Source organism: Primulina tabacum, chromosome 6 (assembly GCF_025594145.1).
Source record: "Primulina tabacum isolate GXHZ01 chromosome 6, ASM2559414v2, whole genome shotgun sequence".
NCBI classification, from domain to species: Eukaryota; Viridiplantae; Streptophyta; class Magnoliopsida; order Lamiales; family Gesneriaceae; genus Primulina; species Primulina tabacum.
The window spans coordinates 32,751,684-32,769,159 of NC_134555.1; the positions used below are offsets into that span (position 1 = coordinate 32,751,684).

At 40.6% G+C, this 17,476-nt stretch overlaps 1 pseudogene; it reads left to right on the top strand.

Annotated features, from left to right (window-relative positions):
* LOC142550173 (uncharacterized) overlaps positions 1 to 5,070 on the top strand; it is a 110,227-nt pseudogene extending 105,157 nt beyond the window's left edge.
* Positions 5,071 to 17,476: the final 12,406 nt, after the last annotated feature.

Below are 17,476 nucleotides of genomic sequence, written 5' to 3' on the forward strand. Positions count from 1 at the left end.
CAGATGATTCAACTCCAAGTCAAATTTGGAGGATCACCTTCTGAAGATTCCAATGCACATCTGGAGAATTTTCTATTGATTTGTGATACAATCAAGTGCAATGGGGTGAGTGCTGATGCCATTCATCTCAGACTATTCCCATTCTCCCTACAGGGAGAGGCTATGGAATGGCTTCGAGACCTTCCAGCTGGTTCTATTACTATATGGGATGGATTATTCGAGGTCGTCATGCACAGGTATTTTCCCCCAACTAAGATAACACAATTGCGGAATGAAATCACATCATTCAGATAGAGAGATGGGGAATCATTGAATTCAGTATGGGCAAGGTTTAAGAAGATGTTGAGAATGTGCCCGAGACATTGTTTTTTGATAGGCCAGCAGGTTGAGACGTTCTACTACGGGGTGGATCCTTATGTGAGATCTATGCTTGATGCAGCAGCGAACAGTAGCCTAAACAGGAAAACACCAAATGCAGCGCTTGAAATCATATCTAATATGGCAGAAAGCAATGTAGGCTGGCAAGACAACCGAAGGGAGAAGAAAGTCGGATTCCTTGAGATGGATGCTTTGACAGCGACACAACAAAGCTTGATGGATTGACACATCAGATGGCACAGTAACAAACAAATAGATCAACACCAGTCAAGCCAGTAAATCAAATTCAGGGAAATGCCGAGATAGTTGGTAGATCATCTGGTGACATGCATGTCATGCCAGATATGTCTTGTGAGGGAATACAATGCTTTGGAGGGGACTCAGTGAACTATGTGAGAAACCAAGGTCGGCAATAATATAATCCATACAGTTTCTCATACAACCCAGGCTGGAGGAATCATCCGAATTTTGGGTGGAGACAATCAGAAAATACTATTGAGCAACCATATTTCAATCCTCCACAACATCCTACACAGCAAAAGCCTCCTCAGCAACCACCTAAACCTCCGCAAGGTACTAGACCTTCTATGCCACCCGGTTTCAAGCCACAAGATATCAAGTCGAATCTTGAGGATATGTTAGCCAAGTACATAGCGGGGAATGAGATGCGATGGAAAAATAACGATGCCATGGCGACACAAATGGCTACACAAGCTCCGGGTTCACTACCTAGTGACACGGAAAAGAATCCGAAGGGTGTCAATGCAGTCACGGTGACATCTCCCATAAAGCAGGAAGTAGTTGATGTTGAAGATGATGTGAAAGAAAAGGGGTCATCCAAGCAAAGGTCCGAGGACGCAAAGGAGAAAGGTAAGTCTCTAAACTCGACCCCCACTATTGATATTAATTCACTCCCGTTTCCCCAAAGAGCAAAGCAACTGCAACTGGATACTCAATTTTCAAAATTTCTTGAGATTTTCAAAAAGCTGCACATAAATATCTCATTTGCAGAGGCTTTAGCTCAAATGCCCTCCTATGCTAAATTTGTTAAGGATATTTTATCGAACAAGAAGAAATTAGTGGACTTTGAGACAGTTAAGCTTTCGGAGAAATGTTCTGCAATCTTACAAAATAAATTACCTCCGAAGCTTAAGGATCCAGGTAGCTTCTCTATTCCTTGTACCATTGGAAGTTCATTCTTTAGCAAGGCATTGTGTGATCTTGGTGCAAGCATAAACTTAATGCCTTATTCATGCTTTGAGAACTAGGAATTGGTGAAGTTAAACCAACTACAATTTCCCTACAATTAGCTGATAGATCTATTAAATACCCTCGGGGATTTGTAGAGGATGTGTTGGTAAAAGTTGACAAATTAATTTTTCCGGTTGATTTTGTTGTGTTAGACATGGAAGAGGATCGAGAGATTCCTCTTATTTTAGGGAGACCATTCTTAGCCACCAGAAGGGCTTTGATAGATGTGCATAAGGGTGATCTAGTTTTAAGACTGAATGATGAGAGTGTGATATTCAATGTTTTTCAGTCCATCAAATACCATAATGATACATCTAATTGTTTTAGAATTGATGCTACTGACGAGTTTGTTGAGTATGGTTTGTAGGAATTAATTGGTGAGGATCCTTTGGCGGTTTGTTTGACCCATTCATGTCCGCGAGAATTGGGGAGTCAAGAGCTGGACGAATGTATTCATTATCTGGAAACATGGAGACCGATTTCAAAAACGGTAAACTCTAGGATTGGAGAGCTTGGGCATGTCCCAAGACCCTTAAAATCATCCATTGAAGAAGCCCCAATCCTAGAGATGAAACATCGACCTTCTCACTTGAAATACCTATTTTTACTTGATAACAATAAACTGCCAGTGATAGTTTCCTCTACTTTGACAGGGACAGAAGAAGAAAATCTGTTGCGAGTTCTGAGAAAAAATATCAAAGACATAGGACGGAGTATTGCAGATATCAAGGGGATCAATTCCTCCATTTGCATGCACAAAATTCTGATGGAGGTCGACCACAAGACATCTACCCAACCTCAAAGGTGTCTAAACCCAGTTATGCAAGATGTGGTGAAGAAAGAGGTGATAAAGCTACTGGACGCAGGTATTATTTACCCGATTTCTGATAGTAGGTGGGTAAGTCCAGTACAAGTAGTTTCGAAAAAGGGTGGGATCACTGTCATAAAGAATGAGAACAATGAGTTGATTCCTACCAGAACTGTTATAGGGTGGCGTGTTTGCATAGATTATAGAAAACTTAATGACGCCACCCGTAAAGACCATTTCCCCTCCCTTTTATTGATCAAATGTTGGAAAGGTTAGCGGGACATTCTTTCTACTGCTTCCTGGATGGTTATTCGGGTTATATGCAAATTCCCATTGACCCTGAAGATCAGGAGAAAACCACATTTACATGTCCTTACGGGACATTTGCATATAAACGAATGTCATTCGGTCTATGTAATGCACCGGCAACTTTCCAACGATGCATGATGGCAATTTTTTACGACATGATTGAGGATTTTATTGAAATATTCATGGATGATTTTTCTGTTTTTGGCTCTTTATTTGATACATGTTTGATTAACATGTCTAAAGTCTTGGAGAGATGTGAGGAGTCAAATTTGGTTTTAAACTGGGAAAAATGTCATTTCACGGTGAGAGAGGGAATTGTGTTGGGGCACAAAATTTCAGAAACTGGATTGAAGTTGATAAGGCAAAAATTGAAGTAATTGAAAAACTCCCAGCCCCAACAAACATCAGAGGAGTGCGTAGTTTTCTAGGCCATGCAGGGTTCTATAGACGCTTTATAAAAAAATTTTCTTGCATTGCTAAGCCACTAACCAATTTGCTGATAAAAGATGTGCGCTTTGATTTTTTTGATGAGTGTGTGCAGGCATTTCAGGTTTTGAAGGAGAAATTGATCACTGCACCTGTGATGATAGCACCTGATTGGGGATCACCATTTGAGGTGATGTGTGATGCAAGCGACACAGCTCTAGGGGCAGTGTTGGGAAAAAAAAAGGAGAAATGTATCCATGTCATCTACTATGCTAGTATGACACTGTCAGCTGCCCAACTGAACTATGCCACTACAGAGAAGGAGCTTCTTGCTGTGGTTTTTGCTCTAGACAAATTTAGATCATATCTGATAGGGAGAAAAGTTGCAGTGCACACCGACCATTCCGCCCTGAAATACCTGATGGCCAAAGAGATGCAAAAGCAAGGCTAATTCGCTGGATTCTTCTGTTGCAGGAATTTGACTTGGAGATAATCGATAGGAAGGGGATAGAGAACCAAGTTGCAGACCACCTCTCGCGTTTGGAGAATACAATTCAAGTTAATGAAATTATTCGCGATGATTTTCCAGATGAACAACTTTTTGAGGTCAACAGTTTACCATTGTACGTCGATTTTTTTAATTATCTATCCAATAAGTTCATTCCTCCCCATTTCACTTACCAGCAAAAGAAGAAATTTTTCTCAGATTTGAAATATTTTTTGTGGGAGGATCCTTAGGGATATGTGCAGACGGTATAGTTCGGAGATGTATTCCCCAGGAAGAGGTAAGTGAGATTTTGTTTCATTGTCATGTTGTCCCAGCTGGAGGCCATTTTGGGGCATCTAGAACAGTGTCAAAAGTTCTCCGATCTTGTTTTTATTGGCCTACTTTGTTTAAAGATGTGCATGAATATGTTACAAAATGTCCAAATTATCAGCGCACAAGTAATATCTCTAGGCGACATGAATTGCCTCTCAATAGTATTTTGGTGTGTGAGATATTTGATGTGTGGGGTATAGATTTCATGGGTCCGTTCCCAGTTTCTTTCGGGAACAAGTATATTTTGGTGGCTGTAGATTATGTGTCTAAGTAGGTGAAGGCACTTGCATGCAAAACTAATGACTCTAGGGTTGTCATTCAATTTCTCAAGAAAAATATTTTCTCACGTTTTGGCACATTTAGAGCCATTATTAGCGATGAGGGTACTCATTTTTGCAATCGTCAATTTGACAGTTTGTTGGCTAAGTATGGAGTCCGATATAAGGTGGCCACACCTTATCATCCTCAAACTAGTGGCCAAGTCGAGGTCTCAAATAGAGAACTTAAACGAATTCTTGAGAAGACTGTCGGCGCTTCGAGGAAAGAATGGTCTAGCAAACTCGACAATGCACTTTCGGCTTACCGCACTGTATTTAAAACCCCCATTGTCATGTCTCCTTTTAAATTATTGTATGGGAAGTCGTGTCACCTACCCGTAGAACTTGAACATAAGGCTTACTGGGCTACTAAATTCTTGAATTTTGATGCTAAAGCCACAGGTGACAAGAGAGTGCTGCTACTAAATGAATTAGATGAGTTTAGGCTGGAGGCTTATGAGAACGCCAAGCTTTACAAGGAAAAAACCAAACATAGGCATGATCAGAACATCGTCCATCGAGAATTTGTGGTGGGACAACTGGTACTGTTATACAATTCTTGACTGAAGTTGATGCCAGGTAAGTTACGTTCACGGTGGTCAGGACCATACACCATCACGCAAGTTTTCCCTTATGGGACAGTGGAGATCACTAGTGAAGCAACTGGAGTATTCAAGGTAAATGGGTATAGGCTAAAGGTTTATCATGGTGGTACCACGCCCGATGAGCCGACCACCGTGGATCTGCAGGATCCAAACTGAATAAAAGGAGTACAGTCAGGCTATCGACTATAAATTTAGCGCTTGCTGGGAGGCAACCCAGTGTTTATTTTTATTTTTCTTTCATCTTTTATTTTAGTTTTTTTCTTTTTGTTTTATGCATATCTCGTGAGCTAATCTCAGTGAATGGTGGTGCATGTAATTTATTCGCTAGCGGTGGGATTTCTCAAGTGTGGGGAATCTATTAGGACTAGCGGACTCAGAACGTCAAATAGGTCAGGGAAGTTTCTGTACAATTCTTACATCTTGTGTGCTTGATCGAGTTTCAATTTTGATGTGTAGATTTATAGAATTGTACATTCCTGGCTTCGCATATTTGTTTGGTTCGTAGTGTGTAGGGAATATTAAAAAAAAGAGAAAATTCGATTTCCAGAGTCGACACGGACCCATTCCCGGACCTGTACACGGGGTCCGTGTCTCATTTTTTCCAAAATGCCAACTTCCAGAGCCTACACGGACCACTACACGGGGTTCGTGTAACGCACTTTCAGATTTTTCACTTTCTCGAACATACACGGACCTCTATACGAACCCCTACACGGGGTCCGTGTCTTCTTTTTTTTGGCTGACTCAGAATAAAATTGCGACTTCCCTTCTCCAAATCCCTAACATCCCCAAATCGCTAAATCCCACAAAACCGATTCCACTACTCCTCCGCCTCATACCGCCGCCCCCTTGACGTCGCAGCCACCTACCGTTCCGCAGCTCCCTTGCCATCACGGAACTAGCACCAATTTTCCCATTACTCAACCACCACAAATTCATCACAGCACCGCCTCCCTCCTCCACCATCATCAGCCATCTCTGCGTCTCCTTCTCCCGTCGCCGGTTGCCTTCCACCACCTTACGAAAGTAAGTTTATTGCACATTATTTCTGATTAGCGGTTGGGTGGTTTTTCTTCAGTTGTTGGTCTGTTGGGCGTTGATTGTTCTTGGATTTAATTGTTACTACTTTTAGTGATTTCTTCGGGTTAATCTATTGTTGAGCATATTGATTGTGGATTGATTAGCGGTGCGTTGGGATAGGCTTGAATTGGTTCGGACTGTTTGTTATAAATTGTTGGATTGTTGTGATTGAATTGTTGGGGTGATTTGCTTGAGTGGGAATGCCTCCTCGCAAACAGACTGGTAAGCGTGCGCGAGGATGTGCCTCCTCCTCTTCTGGTTCCGCCAGATTAGCAGTTGATTCCTCTAGGTTCACCGGCCGAGAAAATTTCGAGTGGTACTCGGCGCTTCATGAGAACTCAGTCATTGTGGAACGTTCTATTCATCCACGGATTGACCACGAAGTGCCACTCAGGGCAGAGTTTGATAAATTTGGTTGGGGACCTCTTCTGGACATCGCCGGCCCCTATTACCCCGATTTGGTCTGGCAATTCTACGCAAATGTCGAGAAAAAAGACAAGACTGGGATGCAGCATATACGTACGTACGTCAAAGGGGTTACTATTGAGTTAACCAGCACTTCCTTGGCTGCTATTTTGAATGTCCCCAATGAAAGCCCTCCGGTAGTCTTCAATCAGTTGGATCTTTTCCTTTCAGACATCACTTTCCGGATCCCTCATGCGCGAAGCCGTCTAAACTATTTCACATCCCAAACCGGCTCTCGCAACAGCATCCTTCCGACGTCCCTCCCGCTTCTCGATCGCCTAATCTGCTACTTCACGGGAGCCAATATCATTCCGAGGAAGGCCGGAAACAATGAGGTCCGCCATATGTATCTATATATCGTAGACAAGATGTTGAATGAATTGGGGGCCATTCCTGCTATTCCAGTGGCATCAATCATGATTTCCCATATGCGTTCAGTCGCCCACATTGATCCCACGAAGAATAGGACACCATATGCCCCCTTTCCTATCATCATCTCCTGGATTTTTGCGGCCCACGGTGTCGATCTCACTGGTGAGACTTCCTTCCTCCCCACCTCTACACAGATGCTCTCACTCCAGGCTATGCAGGGCATGTACTTCATTTTGAGGCAGGGTGCGTGGTACAGAAATCCCGGGAGTCACCATATCAGTCCACATCCCCGTGACCCACCAGTCCCTCCCCCTACAGCTGATGAGCGAGCCTGGGAAGATCGAGTGGAGGAAGAGGCAGCATTGGATGCCTGAGCAGGACCTCAAGTTGGTTTGCCCCCACGACAGCGCTCCCCGAGAGGTACTCGTCAGGTATTCTCGGCCATATTTGAGTGCATGGACGACTTACGCACCCGAATGGCTCGACTCAAGCTCCATGCCAGGGCGCAGTCATTTTTCGATGATATCTATGCGCCACCTTTCGACAGATCGACACTCGATGACCTAGGGGATTTGGACGTAGGATCCGACGACGAGTAGTTAGCTTGTTTATTTTATGACTTGTGGAGGTTTTGGATCTTTTTTCGCATTTTGTGTTTTTCTTTCAGATGTTTTTTGTTCATTTTATGTCACTTATTATTCATGATTATTATCTTTTGGGTTTATTCGTTTGCTTGCTTGTTTTTCCTATCCCTTTTTACGTTTTTTTGTGTATTCGATGTCGTTCTTTTCAGGAGTTGATGAGTTCTACCCCATTTTCACCACTCATTCGACATTTTTTCAAGGAAGTGTTTTTGATTTAACAGTCTTGCTAATTCATTTTTATCGCATTACACTGAGGCCAGTGTTAATTTCAAGTGTGGGGGTGGGTCAATTTTGTTACACATCGTTGCACATCACTTAACAACACTTTTTATGTTGGATGAGACTATATCTAGAGAAAGAAATCTTGTTTTATTTGATAACCGGATTATTTGTTAGATTTTGGATCACCCGGGAAACCGTTTCATGACTAGTATTGAATGAGATGAGTTGTAGTTTCAAGGAGAGAGTAAGACATGAACCAGTTTTGTTTCGACATTTCATTCCATGCACGTGGTCAGATTTTTTCTCATTGATGGTGAATTGGTGCAAGGTAAATTTATGTCTAAAAAAAAGAGAGAAAAAAGAAAGAACAACCTAGAACTTGTCTAATTAGCCCTCGAAGCAAAAATACGAACGATTGTGACTTAGGGATGATTTAGGCGATCTTTGGACCATTTGAGCCTTTCAAGCCTACCCGATACATCATTTATTTTCTCTAGTAACCCCTCTTGAGCCTGTAAAAATCGAATGATGTATGTCAATGACACACAATTAGACCTCATTCGTAATTTATTCAATGTCCCACATCAACCACCTAAATTTTAGCCTATACACTTCTGTCCTACCGAACTTTGAGAGAAATAAACCCTTTGAGCACTTTGAAATATTCCAAAACTCAAATGTGTGGAAAAAACATATTTGAAGGAGTTGTTGAATTACCAGTGAATGAAAAGAAGTGGATTTATGAAAAAAAAAAAAGAAAAAAAAAGAAAATGGGGTGTGAAGTGTATGGTATTGACAACACCCGAAAAATTTGTGGGTGAAAGTTGAAGGACAGTGAAAAAGAAAAGAGATGATAGAGCTCTAAAGATGATAAAAATACAATAAATTGGTGGCGAATTAAAGGTTGAATGAATGCGCTGCAGGAGTTTGTTTAATTTCTCCCACTTTTGATTCCCATGCCGTTTATTGTAGCAGTTAACCTTGGCCTTACGTTATAAGTTTAAAAAGACCTATTAATCGAGTCATGATCGTTCAACATTTATTAGAGAGGGGTATGAAAGTCGAGCATATTGGGCGTTTTGGAAAAAAAATAATTTTGAATGATGATGAATATAAGTGATCCTGAAACCAAGTAGCTATTGATGAGTATGAGTTCTGACTTGAACACTACACACATCTCGTTCTGTTGATCTTTACTGGATAATGTTTGAATCTTAAATTGTGATGAACACGAATCTTGTGATATTCGAAGCATGATCTTTTGATCGAGGGTGATAAAAATAGATAAATTGAAAAGTTTTGATTGTATTACTTGAGTTCTGAATCTAAGAGATGTCTCATCTTTATTTCATGTCTGATTTGTTCGAGGACGAACAAAGGTTAAGTGTGGGGGAGTTGATAAGCACGAATTATATAGCATTTTAGGAACTTTATTTTTTCGTATTCGTGCTTATCTGGCGTTTTTATTCCGAGTTTTGCGCTTAATTTGTTTTATAATTGCTATTTGCAGCTTTGACCAAAAGATGATAAAACCCAACGAAAGGGAAAGAAAATCAAGCTTCGCAAAGCCATGTCAGAAATACCGAGAAAAATAGAAAAATAACACAAAGACCCTCTCCAGACCCTTACACGGACCTCGTGTGGGGGTCCGTGTCTTAGAGGCCCGAAGAAGACAAATACAGTGCCTACATGGACCCCTTGCCAGACCTATACTCGGGGTCCGTGTCATCTATCCTCCGAGAATGAGAAATCCAGTGTCTACACGGACCCCGAGACGGACCTCTTCACTGGGTCCGTGTCCAGTGTTTTCCGAAATGAATTTTGGATAGAGTCTACACGGACCCCTTCCCTTATGCATGCACGGGGTTCGTGCCCTTGATATCAGACTCAGATTTGGCGAATATTTTTTAGAGATTTTGGAGAGATATAAATAGAGAAAACCTAGACCATGCAGAGGACTTTTGGCAACGTTTTTGATAGTGAGAAAATTGCAGAGAAGACGGCGATGGCTTGGGAGAAAAAGAGAGAAAATCGCGCTTCACACGCAAGATTCGCGCACCATCGCTGAGATTTTCTCCTCTTTTGTTTTCTTATTCTTAATAATGAATTCGAATATTAGATTTTCTTCTAATTTTAAATTTATGGAGTCGTTTTTCTTGTGATCGGGACCACGATACGGACAAACTTTTGATCTTGTTCATTCGTTTAAATATTTGATTTATGAATTACTTTTATGTTATTGATTAATGTTTGCGTAATTTTCATGCTTTTAATTTGGCCAATTATTTTTATGTCTGTTGTTCGATCTTGACTCGAAAGATAATAAGATTGAATTTAGCTTCAAAAATATTAATAAACACATGGTTAAATCGACTAGAAATAATATTCGGTTTCAAGGTGAGATTTTAGGCGACAACTGTGATTCCATCATTGAATAATGCGTTTTTGTTTAATTAAATTCAATTAAAAATAATTGGACTGTTAAATAAAAATATGATTATAAACTCTAGAAATAGATTTATAGTTAAATTAAAGAATTTCATCGTGACATCAATATTCTGTGGTTAAATAATTCCAATGTGTGACAATAATCAAAGTTTGGACCGTTGTGCGTTCCCGATCATTTTGTTGAATTTGAAAATTTCCCAAGTTTCATCTTGTTCTGCAAATTCGATTTTAGTTATTAATTTAGAATAATTTAATTTAATTTAACTAGTTTAAATTATCACCAAATCACTTGTTATTGTTTGCCTAGATTAAATCGAATAATTTAAATTTTAGTACTTAAATAATAGTCTATGTGGGATCGATACTTGTACTTGTCGTTCATTTACTATAATTTGACCTAGTCTGCTTGCTAAATTTATTCCCAACCGAAATAGCCGGTCAATCGTCGATCGGGGTTATAATGAGTACGGAATCATTTTTTTGTGAATTTATAATTTACTAATTAAATGATTGTGTTAGTAGTGGTGACTACTAACATGCACAAATTCTCATATATGTTCTAGAGGAGTCTAGAATTAAATTAATCAAGAAGTTAGTTATTAAATTAAATAATGGTTATTTAATTTAATATATATATATACATGTATATATTTTATATGGTGATATAAAATATGTGTATATAATATTATTGTGTAATGTATTATTAAAAGTTAATAAATGCATTATATATTAATTATATGGGAGTTTAAATATAATGAAATTATTAGAGTCCTTATGGGAGATGAACTCCTAATTAGATTAGGAGTCTCACTCTATAAATACACCTCATTAATTGAGAATGAAAATTTTTTACACAAAACACAAGAAAAACTCCTTCCTTCTCCCTTGAAACCCACGGCCATCCCTTTAGATTGTTGGAATAGTTTGATCAGAAAAGGCAAATATGATTTGCTTAATCATTGATTAAAAAAATCTATAAGTATTAGCTTAATCAATGATTAAGATTAAACAATTACAAAATTCATGATTTACAATCATGAAGTCTCGGCCAAGATATGATTTTGGGGAAAAATAATTTCGGCCATCAAGAGTCTTCCATCGCCGCGCTGCTTCATCTCCGGATTTTGGAAATTCGGAGGCTACAGTCTTAACGCACAAAATCGCTTGTGATTTCTAGTGCAATCCAAGCGAGGAACAAAGTCTTCGATCGTGGACCTAATTAGGCGATCAAAGGAGAAGAGCCATTCGTAAGAAATTACAAGAAAGGCTATATCCGCCTCTAACCGGAATAGTTTGGAGTCCAGCGTTTAGAACGCAAAGGTATAATTCTAAACGCCTTATGAATGTTTCTAAACAAACGACGCCCAAGAACAAAATTAATTTAAACTTCTGCTGCATCTTGGGTGCGAGAATACAATGTCCTTACAGAAGTCGCCTCTATCGCCAAGAAAGAGACGAATCGAGCTGGGGTTGCTAACGAGCTCCACCAGCAAATTCATTGAATTTCACATATTTTAATAAATTACCGGGGCCTCATGCCTCCCGGGTTTAATAATGCTTTGCACATATTTTAAGCAGAAAGAAATATTTCATTGATATTCTAATGATAAGTATAATCAAGTGTAATACTTTTTCAGATAAAATTTATTCCAGGGTCTCTTCAAAAATTGACCTAGGTTTTCTAAATATAATGCTCTAGAGCTAAGTCTACGCACCACTTTGTAGGGTCCTTCCCACCAGGCTTCTAACTTTTCCACATCCTCATCTGGGCTGGCCCTCTTCAAGACAATATCACCGAATAGCTTCTCTTTCTATTTTTTCTTCTACCAAGTCCATTTCTTGAGCCCGGGCTGCGTTAGTCTCTCTTGGATAAGTTTGAACCCGGGCCGAAGTCCGCCCAATTTCTACTGGCAACACAGCTTCAGGTCCGTAAACTAGACTATAAGGAATTTCTTTAGCAGCAGTCTGAGGGGTGGTTCGATAGGCCCATAGGACACTGGGTACTTCTTCTACCAAATCTTTTCAAATACCTTGCAACCTAGCCTTTAAAGCTTGAATGAATACTCGGTTATTGAATTCTGTTTTCACGTTAGCTTGGGGGTAAGCTACTGAAGTAAAAGACTATGTAATCTTCATTTCTCTACACCATGCCGTAATTTTTTGCCTCTAGAACTGCCGGCCATTATCAGATATTAACTTTCTTGGTAACCCGAACCAGCAAAATATGTTCTTCCATAAAAATTTTAATACCTCATTTCAGTGATTTTGGCCAAGGAATCGACCTCTACCCATTTGGAAAAATAGTCAACCTCCACTAATAAGAATTTTTTCTGGGCTCGTGATATTGAAAAGGGTCCCACAATATACAAACCTCATTGATCAAAAGGGCAAGATGCTCGAACATGCTTCAAAAATGAGGCTAGGCTGTGGCAAAAAATAACATGACGTTGAAATCCTTCACAAGACTGGACCACCTCCTATGCATCTACATTCATAGTCGGCCACAAGAATTCAGCGAGAAGTGCTTTTTGGGCGAGTGCTATTGTCCCGAGATTGTCTCCACAACACCCTTCATGAATTTCCTTTAACACATACTTAGTTTCTAACCCGGTCAAACACCTGAGCATAGGGCCCTAAAATGATCGTCACTATAATTCTCGATTGATGACACTGAAACGAGAACATTGCCTCTTGATTTTTTGATCTTGTTGAGGATCTCCCGACATCCGGTTTGTTGAAAACAACTCGAGTAGGGGCGTGATCCATGATTTCTTCTGGGAAGTTACTGGACCGGTATATATGGTTGATACCAGCTTGGTGCGATTAACAACATCCATGTCCCCTTCTCCTGCAAAGAGGATGCCATCTTGGTGAGCGCATCGGCCTCAGTATTTTCCTCTCTCAGAATCTGCTCTGCACTCCAATCGGTAAAATTTTCTGATAGTTCTTGAATGGTTCTTAAATACTCCTTTAACCTCCCTTCCCGGACTTCATAAGAGGCCTTGACTTGCTGAATTACTAGTTAAGAGTTTGAGTATAAGATGATCCAGGTAGCTCCTGCTTCCTAGGCGGTCTTCATTCTTATTACCACTGATTCATACTCGGCCTCATTATTTTAAGCCCGAAAGTCCAATCTTACTGCAATTTACTCCCACTCCGCTACCTTCCTTACTGGCTGTACCGTCTACACATACTTTCCATACTTCTTCATGCCTGGCTGCGTCATATCGATAAGGAAATTCTGAAAAGGCATGAGATTTTATGGTAGTCCTAGGTTGGTAAGTGATGTCATACTCTCCGAGCTCTATTGTTCATTTTACCAGCCTCCCTGAAATGTCCAGATTAGTTATGATTTTACCGAGTCAGCTATTGCTAAGGACAATGATAGGATGAGAGTTATGACCAATATCAAGGCTATCTTCTCCAGCTCAATATATCTCAACTTTAAACCTCTAAGAGCGTGGCTCAAAAAATACACGGGCTTCTGATAAGTTCTTTCTTCTTGGATGAGGACTGAGCTGACGACATATTCAGTAGCAGATAAATAGATTACTAACTTTTCTCCCAATCCGGGCTTGACCAAGATGGGTAAACCGGCTACGTGACTCTTCAGCTCCTGGAAAGAGCTTCGTCACCCCATACAAACTTTTGGGCTTTCCTTAATACCTGAAAGAAATGATAGCTCTTATGTGCCGATCTTAATATAAAACGAGACAGGGCAGCAATCCTGCCCGTTAGCTTATTCACTTCTTTGATAGATTTAGGAGAGGCCATTTCTGAAACTACCTTGACCTTTTCAGGAGTTGATTTCAATTCATCTCTCGGTCACTATGAAACCAAGATATTTACCCCTTCTGACCCCAAAAGTCCACTTCAACGGGTTCAACCTGACCTCATATCTTCGGAGGGTTGAGAAAGTTTCTTTAAGGTCATGGATAAAGCACACTATTTCTCTTGATTTAATCAAGATGTCATCCACATAGACCTCCACATTTCTTCCTACTTGCTCTTTTAAAATTATATCCATCAAGCACTGGTAGATGGCCCTTGCATTTTTTAAACCAACGGCATGACGGTATAGCAAAATTTTCCACTCGAGGTTAAAAAGCTAACTTTTTCTTGATCCTCTCTGGCCAAAGGGATCTGGTGATAACCTTGGTAAGCATCGATAAAGCTCTGCATCTCAAGGCCTGAGGTGGAATCTACAAGATGATCAATCTGGGGCAAGAGATAACAATCATTAGGGCAAGCTTGTTTTAAGTCCCTAAAATCCACGCACATTCTCCACTTCCATACATCCTTATGGACCAAGACAACATTTGATAGCCAAGTTGGGAATTGAATTTCCCGGATTTTGCTGGATTTTAGTAGCTCATTTACTTGCTCTAAAATCATCATGTCTTTCTCATTCCCGAAGTGTCTCCTTTTTTGCACCGCCTGTCGGGGGCTTGGTAGAGTATTCAACTTATGCTCGGCTATATAAGCCGGGATCTCGACCAGTTCCACAGGGAACTATGCCAAAACATCCACATTATTTTTGTAATCTCCTCTTGATCCTCCTCCATTACTGCCTGCATTTCTTCTATTGCATGAAACCCTCCTCCCCATTCTTTATTGCCTTCTATTTCCTAGCTCTCTTCTTTTCTATCCGGATTGTCACAGCATAACATTTTGTGAGGAGAGCTGATTACCCGGGACTTCCCCTACCTTCTCTCTCACAGGGAACTTGATATTTTGATGATAAGTTGAAGCGACGTCTTTGAAGGTTTTTATGGCTTGCCTTCCTAATATGACATTGTACGAAGATGGCGCACTGACCACAGTGAAAGTGGTCATGGCTTATTTTCTCGAATCCCCGGATCCTATCGTTAAAGGGAGCATGATTTTACCTCGGGGATGAACTGTGTGTCTGGCAAAATCGAAGAGAGATGTTTCTACTGGTTCCAGATTATAACCTTTCAAGTCCATCTGATCTAGTGCCTCTTGGAAAATTACATTAACGGAGCTTCTCGAGTCAAAAAACACCCGTCTTATGTTGTAGTTTGCTATTTTTGTCTGGATGACCAGGGCGTCAATGAGAGACATGCTGATAACTTGCAAATCCTGAGGCTCGAAACTAATGGTCGGACCCTCTTCTACCCACCTCGATAATTTCTCATCTACTCCACGCTTTTCGAGCTCAATTAGAATCTCCATATGTTGATCTTCTTGAGATCATTTTAGTTACTCTCAGAGTGGGGGATTCTCTCCTACCTTTTTCCTCCCGAGCTCTTCTTGATATGATGAGCCTATCTTGATTCCCTAGTATAGGTTTGGAGTCCTGGACTCTGGTGGATGGCGCGGGCACTGAGCTCCAAGGTACCTAAGGGAGTCCCCTCACTTTCTTGGCTGCTGGGTTGGCTTCTACTGTAACGTCTCGCTCATTTTAAAAGTGCGGAAATATTTTTTTTTTAAAGGCTAGCATTTATAAATCTACATTTAAAATAATCATATTAATTTGACCACAAAAATAGCGCGGTTTAAAATAACAAAACTCGTCCAAAACCACGTAAACGTAAACGTGTAAAAATCATAAAATCATCATCGTAAGAAAATGTTCATCTCCTCTCAATTGCATAAATCGTAATGCGGAAAACATGTGGTCCTCGGGTTGTGTCACCGCACCAGATCTGCCTACTCAGAGTTCGGCACCTCCAGTCTCCTCAAAACTTTTAGCTCACCTGCATCACACACGCCTAGTGAGTCTAAAGACTCAACACACCTGTACCAGGAATAACAAGTACATATGAATAGCACACAGCAGTGAAAAATATCATACTCAACATATCTTTCATGAATTTAAAAGCATAACGTAAACGTGTTGTGCAAAATCATATCGTGTCAAAGCATGTCATCTCATGTCATCATATACGTAAACGTGTCGTATCCTTTCAAAACATGATAATAATCATAGCATGTATCATCGTATCAACATATACGTGTTAAAGCATGTCAACTCATGTCATCATATACGTAAACATTTCCTTTTTAATTGAATTCAGTTTATTAGTTGTGACTTTCGTATCAGCTCTATCGATGGATCCATCTACATGTAACCGTGGTACCCGGCGGCGAGGGACATCAGCGACAGCATTACCCGTCCACTGAGCCCGGGCCTCAGCTCATCATATCTCATATCATCGTATACATATACATCGTCAGTCACAACCAAATCCCATCCTTCAAATAGCATCATAATCATCACTTAATAAAAACATGTATATACGTAACTTTTTCTTTAAACCAAGCATGCAATGTATTTATCGTAATTCCATAAAATTCATGAACGTGATGCATAAACATTTAAAAACATGATAAAATGTGCTCAGGGCGCTGCCAGGACCAACATCTCACCCCAGGTGCAAAATGACCATTTTGCCTCTGTAAACCCAAAAATTATCGTTTCACCCTTGGACCTCTAAAATTGACCCGAAGCTTACCAAACTCCTTAAAATGTCCCAAGGCTTTTTTTTTATAAATATTTCTTAGACGTAAACTCGAGTCCGTTTCAAAACTTAATCGATTCATTTTAAAAGTTGGACCGGGGTCTCGATTTTAACCCGAATTGACTCGAAACTAAACCAAATTTTTCCCACATTTGTTACCACTCTTAAATCACGCATTGCAGCCTTTAAATCCTTCATATTAAGCTCCTAATTCTCGGTCTATCCTACTGCCTTCCATAAATTCTCGGCCACCCCCACTTGCCACATCTTTATCCAACACATGGCTCCACCCCTTCATTCCTTCGGTCCACTCTCCTACCACCATAATTCAGCCTTTATGACTCACCAAGGACCTTCATGAACCTCCTAAACCAAGCCTAACCGATACATTTGCTGCTGCACAAAGCCATTTACAGAAAATTATCGAATATTGCCTACACAACTCGATCGAGCTACCCTCCCAATGATCGAGCTCCTCCCTCAACCACACACCCATGGCTCACTCCTAGCATCTTACTAGACCCTACTGGACCTACATGAATCATGGTTACAGCCCGCTGTAGCCTAGACTCTACCAACGGCCGCAAGTCTCCAAGGAAGCACTACCCGCGGCGGTTTTCTACGATACCCGATCGGTTGGCTTTGTGGGAAGTTCCAGCAACGTTTGAGTCGTCCTAAGCCATGTCTCAGACCCACCAGGGTCTGGTCTAAGGCCCGGCGAAGTCCTTGAGTTGTTGGCCGACCCTTGCACGCTCAAAACCCAAAGAAACGAGCCACCCTAAAGGAAACTCTCCTCTCGTCTTTCCCTTGCAGCGTCCAGTAACCCCTCTAAACCTCAAGACAGCA